Source organism: Alexandromys fortis, unplaced genomic scaffold (genome assembly GCF_014885135.2).
Source record: "Alexandromys fortis isolate MF-2015 unplaced genomic scaffold, M_Fortis_MF-2015_v1.1 scaffold_29, whole genome shotgun sequence".
Lineage (NCBI taxonomy): Eukaryota > Metazoa > Chordata > Mammalia > Rodentia > Cricetidae > Alexandromys > Alexandromys fortis.
Window position 1 is genome coordinate 10,581,232 of NW_026067891.1, and position 11,270 is coordinate 10,592,501.

Here is an 11,270-nt window from a genome sequence, read left to right on the forward strand (position 1 = left end):
AAAAAAAAAAAAAAAAAAAAAAAGGGGGGGGAGGGATTTCCATGTTCAAAGTCAGCCTGATCTATAGAACGAGTTCCAGGATAATCAGGGCTGCACAGAGAAACCCTGTCTTGAAAAGAAATGAGAAAGACAGACAGACAGAAAAACTAAAGAGCACTAGGTCTTGGTCCTCTCCTTGCAGAGGACCCTGGTTCAGTTCAGCCCCACATGGTTCAAAACCCCTTGCAACTCCATTTCCTGGGGATCCAACTTGCTCTGGTCTTTGGTACCTCTGTGCGTGCACATGGTGCATATACATACATGCAGGCAAACACCCACACATGCGAAAAGAAAATAAGTCAATCTTTCTTAGAGAATTAGTTCTTTTTTTTTTTTTGTTTTGTTTTTTTGTTTTTTCGAGACAGGGTTTCTCTGTGGCTTTGGAGCCTGTCCTGCTGGAACTAGCTCTGTAGACCAGGCTGGTCTCGAACTCACAGAGATCTGCCTGCCTCTGCCTTCCAAGTGCTGGGATTAAAGGTGTGCGCCACCATCGCCCGGCTAGTTCTTCATTTTTTATTTATGTATGTGTTTGCATGAATTTATTATGTACACCACATTTATGCAGGTCCCGGAGAAGGCCAGAGGGTTTCTAATTCTTTGGAACTGGAGACGTGAGCCACCTGATGTGGGTGCTGGGAACCTAACCCAGCAGAGAAGAAGCAACAGGTATGCTTCATCACTAAGCCATCTCTGGCCTCAAATAAATAAACCATAAAGAGAAAGAACGAAAACAAGAACCTGACCTTTTCAAACAAATGAGCTCTCTCCATGTTAGTGGTAACGGAATCTTCTCTGGGCATGCTTGCTGCACCTCCTTGGAGACAGGCTGCCTTTGTCCAGGCATGAAGACTTCGGCCACAGTCCTTGTTGACATCTTTGGGTCTCGGCTGTGTGCTGGGGGCTGACAACCCAGCAGAGATGGCTCTTGTGAGATGTATCAAAATCCAAAGCTGGAATCTTTTCCAGCTCACAGAGAGCCACGTGTTCATTGTGTTCCAACTCATACTTCCTTGAGACCTCTCTGGGGTCCAAAATGCAGCCATCAAGGGCAGATACGACTGTCCTTTTGGATGGTGACCACTGCCTCCAAGGGATGGAGACCCAATTCCATCACGCACCTCTCTGTTCAAGGAAGCTTCTACCCGGTGGGTGCTAGGATTTGTGTGTGTGTGTGTGTGTTGAGACAGGGTTTCTCTGTAGCTTTGGAACTTTGGAGCCTGTCCTAAAATTTGCTCTGTAGACCAGGCTGTCCTCGAACTCCCAGAGATCCACCTGGCTCTGCCTCCCATGTGCTGGGATTAAAGGCGTGTGCCACCACCACTCAGTGGGTGCTAGGATTCTTTTTTTTTTTTTTTAAGGCATGAACCAATGTCTCTTTAGGATGTATACATTCTTTTATTTATTTTTAATTGATGCGCATTGGTGTTTTCCGTGGTGTTGGGTCCCCAGGAACTGCAATTACAGACAGCTGTGAGCTGCCATGTGGGTGCTGGGAATTGAACTCGGGTCCTCTGGAAGAGCAGTCAATACTCTTAACCACTGAGCCATCTCTCTATCCCCAGTGCTAGGATTCTTTAGCTAATTAATTTGTGTATTTTTAAACTAGGGGTGAAGTCTAGAGCCTCACACGTGCCAGACAAGCAACCTGCTTGATTGGGTCACAGCCTCACCCCACCTTTTTCCTTTTTATTTTGAGAAAGGTCCCTCACCAAGTTGTCCAGACCAATCTTCAACTTGTTCTGTAGCCAAGGCAGGCTGTGGATTCCCCAACCTCATGCCTCAGCCCTGACAGTAGCTGAGACCATAGACCTGCACCAGCAAGCCTGGCCTAGCTGCCTACATTCTAAACAAACTCTTTTCTTCTTTTTTTCTTTTTTAGTGGCTGCAGAAACAGTCATGGGTGCTGGGAACCAAGCGCTTATATTTTTGGTTATAAGCCTAACCTTTAAGCCATCTCTCCAGCCCCAAACTCTTGGGAGATATCGTGTGAGAACTACTGATCAGGGAGGGATATTGGGATCTTGTGTCAAGGGCGAAAGTGGGTCGTTTGTTCAAGATGGGCTGCATGAAACCCACTGTGAAGCTTCTGCTGCTGTGACTGTGGGTGTTGTAAGCTCCACTCCACTACTCACCTTTATTCCCAGGGCCTAGAGCATCCGAGGCAAGTACTCCTCCGTGAGCTACTTCCTCTGTCCCATCACAAGGTCTTTTAACATTCACAGGTCCTCTCAGGAAAGAGGGTAGCGAAGATCATTTGTTTATTTAGAGACAGAATCACTTGTAGCCCCGACTGGCTTTGAATTTGTTATGTAACCAAAGGCAATCTTGAATGTCAGGTCCTTCTTCCTGTACCTCCTCAGTGCTAGAATCACAGGTTAATAAGTTTCTTTAAAACAGTGTGGTCTCAGTCAGACAGGGTGGCACATGTCTTTAACCTCAGCGCTAGGGAGGCAGAAGCAGGTGGATCTCTGTGAGTTCGAAGCCAGCCTGGGTAGCCTGTGAGTTCCAGGACAGCCAAGGCTATATAGAAACACTGTCTTGAAAACCCAAAGGAAAAATAAATCGTGTGGTTGTGTGATCTCTTTTTTTCTCCCCTCTCTGGTATTGGGAATTGAACCACGGACCTCATACGTGACGGCACTGTACCACTTGAGCTACATATCCCAACCCTAGTATTTTCTACCCCCACCCCAAGAACTATTTCTTTCTTTCTTTCTTTCTTTCTTTCTTTCTTTCTTTTTTTTTTTTTTTGATTTTTCGAGACAGGGTTTCTCTGTGGCTTTGGAGCCTGTCCTGGAACTAGCTCTGTAGACCAGGCTGGTCTCGAACTCACAGAGATCCGCCTGCCTCTGCCTCCCAAGTGCTGGGATTAAAGGTGTGTGCCACCACCGCCTGGCCCAAGAACTATTTCTAACCTAAGGACAATCCTGCACAGAAGCTGCCTCTCTCCTGCTTGGCCATTTCCAGGTACAACCAATACTAGGCTGTGGCCTATGGAATCACTAATGTACAGCTATTTTTCAATCAGTGACATCCAGTCCAGCATACATCTCAGTAACTCTCATTGTTACTCACCTCCACAGAGGCATTCACATAGGTTCCTTCTGAAATATGATGACCCAAAGTATACCAAATACATAAGGGGAAAAAAGGTTCACTTCAAACCATTTAAAAGGAAGGTAGGAGGGATGGTAAGCAGGCTTAGCTGGTAAAGGTACCTTCTGTGCAAGCCTGAAGATCTGAGTTCAATCCTCAAAGCCCATTCAAGGTAGCCGGAGAGAATCGATAGACCTCTACACACACAAAGAGTGTATGTACCCTTCTTCCACACTAATAATATAATTTTTTTTAAACAGGAAAAGGGGCTGGAGAGATGCCTTTTTTTTTTTTTTTGGTTTGGTTTTTCCAGACAGGGTTTCTCTGTGTATCCTTGGCTGTCCTGGTACTCACTCTGTATACCAGGCTGGTCTCGAATTCACAGAGATTCACCTGCCTATGCCTCCTGAGTGAGGTAAGCCAGACCCAAAAAGAAAAACATAGGATGTACTCACTCATGGTTTCTAGCCATAAATAAAGAACATTGAGCCTATAATTAGTGATCCTAGAGAAGCTAAATAAGAAGGAGAACCCAAAGAAAAACATATAGGCATCCTCCTGAATATTAACCTTCATCAGGCGAGGAAAGGAAACAGAGACAGAGACCCACATTGGAGCACTGGACAGAAATCTCAAGATCTTCTGAAAATATCAAATTATAAAGGAAGACAAAATGAGCAATTCTGAGCCGGGCGGTGGTGGCTCACGCCTTTAATCCCAGCACTCGGGAGGCAGAGGCAGGCGGATCTCTGTGAGTTCGAGACCAGCCTGGTCTACAAGAGCTAGTTCCGGGACCGGCCCCAAAAGCTACAGAGAAACCCTGCCCCGAACCCCCCCCCCCCAAAAAAAAAAAAGATGAGCAATCCCGGCGTCAAGGTGACCTGCATTTGAATGTGGTCAGTCATTCCGGACCTAGAAAGACATCGGAAATGAGAGGATGTTAGCTCCTCACTGCTGTCAGATAGGCCGCACACGTTCAAAAAGGTAGCCAGAGTCAGGCGACCAGACGTCAGGAAGCCTCAGGAAGAAAGCGGGCCAGCACTCCTTAACCTCAGCTCCCAGGAAATCATTTTTTTTTTTAAGATTTATTTATTTATTACGTATACAGTTTCTGGTGCCAGCAGACCAGAAGAGGGCACCAGACCTCATTACAGATGGTTGTGAGCCACCCTGTGGTTGCTGGGAATTGAACCCAGGACCTCTTGAGGAGCAGGCAGTGCTCTTAACCACTGAGCCATCTCACCAGCCCAAAAGGTTTTTTTCCCCACAAGAGGGCGCCAGACCTCATTACGGATGGCTGAGAGCCAGCAGGGAATTGAACTCCGGACCTTTGGAAGGAAGGAAGGGCGGGCAATGAACAGTGCTCTTAACCGCTGAGCCATCTCTCCGGCCAATCACCTTGTTTTTAGACTTGGAGGAATTCACAGTGGTTTTGAATTTCAGCAGAAGATCGCCACAGCCAAAGGCAATTATGACATCAAAGGGACAATTTAATTCCCCTTTTACAAGCCACTAATTTGATGTAGGAATGGCAGTCCAACCAACACAGGCTCCCGTGATGGTGCCAGCAACACCCAGCTGGGAAAGAAAGCTAAAACTAAAATAATAACTTTTCAAGATGGATTTGTTTTTGATTTTATTTGTATGGGAGTTTTGCCTGTATGTGTGTCTGTGCAACATACCAGCATGTCTGGAGTTACAGATAGTTGTGAGCTGCCATGTGGTTGCTGGGAATTGAACCAGAGTTCTCTGGAAGAACAACCAGTGCTCTTAACCCCTGAGTCATCTTCCCAGACCCCAACTATACCATCTTTCTAGTTCCAAACTTCTTTTTCCTTAATCTTAAAAATATTAGGCATTTTTGTATTATACTTTGAAATTTTATTTTTTTTTTACTTTTTAAGATTTATTTATTTATTATGTATACAACATTCTGCCTCGATGTATGCTTGCACTCCAGAGGAGGGCGCCAGATCTCAGTACAGATGGTTGTGCGCCACCACGTGGTTGCTGGGAATTGAACTCAGGACCATCTGGAAGAGCAGCCAGTGCTCTTAACCACTGAGCCATCTCTCCACCCCTGTGAAATTTTGTTTTTTGAGGCAGGGTCTCTCTACATAGCTCTAGTTGTCCCGGAATTCGCTATTTAGACCAGGTGCCTTGAACCCACAGAGATACACCTGTCTCTGCCTCCAGGTGCTGGGTTTAAAGACAGGCACCACAAAAGGGGTGCACTGAGGATGAACACTGGAACTTTGTAGGTTAGACAAATGTTCTACCCCTGAGCTCAGAATTTTTAAAATTTAATTCTCACCTGGTACCTTTAATCCCAGGCAGAGAGTGAGTTCAAGGCCAACTTAGTCTACAAAGCCAGGGCTGTTACACAGAGAAACCCTGTCTCGAAAAAAACAAAACAAACCAAAATAAAAATTTGATTATCATGGTGAAGTTGTTCAAACTGGTTTTGAAACATTAATCCTCCTGTCCTGCTTCCTGCAACACCATGCCTGGCTGGGTTTGTATGTGGGCACATGAATGGATGTTTACCTGGATGTTAGAGGCTAGGTGCCTTCCTCTGGAGTAGGCGATTTCTTTGGACAGCCAACCAGCTCCCAAATAAAGACATGGTGACATATAATTAATTACGAAAGCTTAGCCTTAGATTAGGCTCGTCTCACTAGCTCTTTTTTTCTTTTTTCTTTTTTCGAGACAGGGTTTCTCTGTAGTTTTTGGTGCCTGTCCTGGAACTAGCTCTGTAGACCAGGCTGGCCAATAACTCACAGAGATCCACCTGCCTCTGCCTCCCGAGTGCTGGGATTAAAGGCATGCGCCACCACCGCCCGGTTCACTAGCTCTTTTAACTTAATTTAACCTGTTTCTACCCATCTATTTTGCTTTGGGGCTTTTTATTTCTGTTTCATTCTCTGTGTCCTACTTGCCTTACTCCTCTTTGCTGGCTGACTGGCCCCTGGCATCTTTCTGGCATCTCGTTTTCTCTCTTCCTCTTTTTCAAGCCTACATTCTTCCTCCTATTTATTCTCCCTGCCCCAGAGTTCCACCTATCCCTCCTCCCTCACTATAGACTGTTCAGATCTTTATTAGACCAATCGGGTGCTTTAGGCAGACAAAGTGAAACAAATGTAATACATCCTTACATCATTAAACAAAGGCAGTATAAACAAATGTAACACACCTTTACACAGTGAAAGTAATATTCTGGGGTATAAACAAATGTAACACATCTTTAAATAGTTAAACTAATGTTCCACAACACTGTCAGTCTTGGCTTAAGAGGGTGCTGGGGTGCAATCTCAAGTCCTCATGCTTCACTGACTTGGAACTTACTATATAGACCAGGCTGACCTCAAACTCAAAGAGATCTTTCTGCTTCTGTTTCTAAGAGTGCCAGGGTTAGGGTGGGAAAAAAGATGACCGAACAGAGCAGCCTGTGTAGGAGAGAAATGGAACTAGAAAGGCTGAGGACTGCTTTGGGGGTGCAGTCACTGTGCTCAAAGGAGCCCAGTAAAGCCAGTCCTTGGGTTGCCTGGAGGCTCAGGTCACCACCAGGCTCACTTTGTCCCTTCAACATGGGCCATGCCGGTGCTGCTGCTCTGCGGGCATCTCCATCAATCTCTTGATCATCCAGCCAGGTGCTGGGATGGCAACAGGACCTCGAGCACACTGAGCAAGTGCTTCACCACAGAGCCACTTCCGCAGCCCACAGCTGGTTGATATTGCTAAACCTATTCCCTCTGTGCGTTCTTTTCCTTTGCAAGATTTTGTTGGTGACGTTCTCAATTGTGCCATTTCATATGCGCCTCGGTTTCCTGTCTCTCTCTCTCTCTTTTTCTCTACTTTTTTTTTTATTTTTTAAAAAATATTTATTTATTTGTTTATTTGTTTATTTATTATGTATACAATATTCTGTCTGTGTGTATGTTTTCAGGCCAGAAGAGGGCACCAGACCTCATTACAGATGGTTGTGAGCCACCATGTGGATGCTGGGAACTGAACTCAGAACCAGGCAATGCTCTTAACCACTGAGCCATCTCTCCAACCCCCTGTCTCTCTCTTTTTTAAATAAGTTATTTAACTTTATTTTATGTGCATCTGTGTGAAGGTGTCAGATCTCCTGGAACTGGAGTTACAGACAGTTGTGAGCTGCCATATGGGTGCTGGGAATTAAACCAGGATCTTCTGGAAGAACACCCATTGTTCTTAACTGCTGAGCCAACTCTCTAGCCCCATGTTTCCTGTCTTCCTGTGGCACTGGTTCTTAATATCTGACCTGTGCTGGTCATGGGACACCTCTGTAATCCCAACACTCAGGAAGTAGGGACAGGGAGATCCCTATGTGGTTCTTGCCTGCAATCTTAGCACTTGGGAGCCTGAGGCAGATAGAAGATGAGCTTGGTCTACATATAAGCTCTAGGACAGTCAGAACTACATAACAAGACCCTATCTCAACAAACAAAACAATCCCTTCCACCCAAAATAGTAGCAAAAATAAAACCAACCAAAAACAACAAAAAGAAACCAGGGGCTGAAAAGATGGTTCATCAGTTAGAGCACTGGCTGCTCTTTCTCAAAACCATCTGTAACTCCTGTGCCTGAGGACCAGCCACCCTCTTCTGGCCTCTGTGGACATCAAACACACACGTGGTACCCAGATAGTCATGTAGGCAAAACACCCGTACACGTAAATTAATAACATTTTTTCTGCGTGTATGCCTGATGGCCAGAAGAGGGCACCAGACCTATTACAGATTGTTGTGAGCCACCATGTAGTTGCTAGGAATTGCACTTAGGACCTTTGGAAGAGCAGGCAATGCTCTTAACCTGCTGAGCCATCTCTCCAGCCCCCAATAATGTTTTTTAGAATAAGAAACAAAACAGAACCAACTTGAGTGAGAGGGTTCCTACAATCCACTGTGAGCATGTGACAGATCATAGGTGAGGACCAGACTCATATTCCAAAGAGCTGTCTTGGAACTCAGCAGACCAGGCTGGCCTCAGACTCAGAGATCCTCCTGCTTCTGACTTCTTTTTTCTCTTTTAAATTTATTTATTTGCTATATTTACGACTTTCTGCCTCCATGTATGCCTGCAGGCCAGAAGAGGGTGCCAGATCTCATTCCAGATGGTTGTGAGCCACCATGTGGTTGCTGGGAATTAAACTCAGGACCTCTGGAAGAGCAGCCAGTGCTCTTAACCACTGAGCCATATCTCCAGCCCTGCTTCTGACTTCTGAGTGCTGGGGTTTAAGTTCTGCACTACCGCTGCCCCAGCTTATTGTTCTTTGAGATAGAGTCTTGTTTGGTCAGCCAACTCCAGAGACCAAATTCTGCCTCAGCCTCCTGAGATCAGGGAATATAGATGTTCTACAATGAAGTGGAAATCTCTTTTTCTTTTCTTTTTCCGTTAATTAATTAACTCGTACATGTGCTTGCCTTGGTGAGCAGGTGGAGGTCAGAGGTCAGTTCTGAGTCAGTTCTATCTCACCACTGTGGGTTCTAGAGTCAAATTTAGGTAATCAGACTTTGGGAAAGAGCTTTTACCCAATGAGCATCTCCAATGCTTGAGAGACAAGAGTTTATTACTGGCTCCATCCTCCTGTATCAGCCTTTCGGGTCCTGGGGTCATGGGCAGCCCTGCTACACCTGCACTCTTGGAGTCTTTGGTAGCTACTGTTATAATTTCTTCTTTTTTAGATTTCTTTATTTTTTATTATTTTATATGTACAAATGTTTTACCTTCATATTTGTATGTATACCACATGTGTACCTAGCACTCGTGGACATCAGAAGAGGGCTTTGGATCCCCTGGGAACTGGAGTTATAATTGTGAGCTTCTGAGTAGATGCTAGGAGACGAAGCCTATCCTCCGGGGTGACTAGACAAGTGTGCTTCGTCTCCTTAGGAAAGATTTTGTCACACAACAGCGGCTCACACCTATATTCCCAGTCCTGAGGAGACTGAGGAGAGCCCCTTCAGCCCAAGAACTCAAGAGAAGACTGGGCAGTCTGAAAAGGTTCCACAGCAATAAGTTGAGATAAAGAAGTCCTGTACAGAGATATACTTATTCCAGTGTGTGTGTGTGTGTGTGTGTGTGTGTGTGTGTGTGTGTGTGTGTGTTGGAGGGTGGGGGGAGCATGAGGATCAGGAGTAAATATTACCCTTAGCTGCCTCTTAGTTCAAGACTGGCCAGGGTTAGACAGTGAAACCCTGTCTCAACCATTTGTGAGCCAGACATGGTTACAACTTTAATCAAGACACTCAGGAAGGGCTGGAGAGATGGCTCAGTGGTTAAGAGCATTGCCTGCTCTTCCAAAGGTCCTGAGTTCAATTCCCGGCAACCACGTGGTGGCTCACAACCATCTGTAATGAGGTCTGGTGCCCTCTTCTGGCCTGCAGACATACACACAGACAGAATATTGTATACATAATAAATAAATAAATAAATAGATAAATATTTTAAAAAAAGACACTCAGGAGACAGAGACAGGCATATCTCTGTCAGTTCAAGGCAAGCCTAGTTTACATAATGAGTTTCAGGATAGCCAGGGCTACCTAGTGAGGTCCTGTCAAAAATAAATAAATGAAAAATAACAATTGAAAAGCAAGTCAGTCATAGTAGCTCACACCTTTAATTCCAGTACTTGGGAAGCAGAGGCAGTCAGATCTCTTTGAGAGATTGAGGACAGCCTAGTCTATATAGTAGGTTCCAGAACAGCCAGGACTATGTAAAGAGAGGCTCTGTCTCATAATATGAGTGAGTGAGAGAGAGGGAGAGAGAGAGAGAGAGAGAGAGAGAGAGAGAGAGAGAGAGAGAAGAGCTTTTGCAGTGGTGGTGCAGGCCTTTATTCCCAGCACTTAGGAGGCAGAGGCAGGAGGACCTCTGAGAGTTCTTGGTAGCCAGGGCTACACAGAGAAACCCTGTATTAAAACAACAACAGCAGCAGCAGCAAAAAAGAAAAACCACACAAAAAAATCCAAACAAACAAAACCAAAATGACACCTTTTGTGTATGTGTATGTTCATGTGTGCACACATGTGTGTTTGTGCATATGGAGGCCAGAAATTGACATTGATTGTTTTTCTCAATCGATTTTCACCTTTTTGTTTGTTTGTTTGTTTTTTGTTTTTCGAGACAGGGTTTCTCTGTGGCTTTGGAGCCTGTCCTGGAACTAGCTCTGTAGACCTGGCTGGTCTCGAACTCACAGAGATCCGCCTGCCTCTGCCTCCCGAGTGCTGGGATTAAAGGCGTGCGCCACCACTGCCTGGCTCACCTTATTTTTTTGAGATAGGTTCTCTCATTGAAACCTGGAGCTCTCCAAGACTTGCAGCGTGGCAAACCCCAGGGGTCCACATGTCTCTGTCTTGCCAACACTAGAATTATAAGTATACATGATCATACTAACTTTCTCTCCTCCTTCCATCTGCCCTTCCCTCTGTCTCTCCCTTCCGCCCTCCTTCCCTCCCTCTCCTTCCTCTCTTCCTCTTTCCCTCCCTCTCCTTTCTTCCTCTCCTTCACTCCTCCTTCCCTCCCTCCCTCCCTTCCTCCCTCCCTCCCTCCCTTCCTCCCTCCGTCCCTCCCTCCCTCCCTCCCTCTCTCTACTTCTTTCCTCTCCCTCCTCCTTCCTTTCCTCCCTCCCTCTCCTTCCTTCCTCTCCTTTACTTCTCCTTCCCTTTCTCCCTCCCTCCTTCTTCCTTCCTTCCCCTCCCCCTCCCTCCCTCCCCATCCCTCCCTCCTCCCTCTCTCCTCCCTTCCTCACTCCTCCCTCCCTCCCTTCCTTCTTCCCTTTCTTCCCTTTCTCTCATGACAAGTCTCATTATGCAGCCCTGGCTGATCCAGGCTAGTCTAAAACTTAAGAAAATCTATCTGCCTCTGCTTCTTGAATGTTGAAACTGAAAGTATGTGTGCTACCCTGCTCAGCCTGCAGTTTTCTCCCCCTGATCTTCTCTTCCTCCTCTTCCTTCTGTTTTTGGTAGTGTTGGGATTCAAACCCATGGCTTCTTACTTACTAGGTAAACATTCACCACTGAGATACAATCCAGTCAAAATGCACAATTATTACTTTTGAGAGAGAGAGAGAGAGAGAAAGAGAGAGAGAGAGAGAGAGAGAGAGAGAGAGA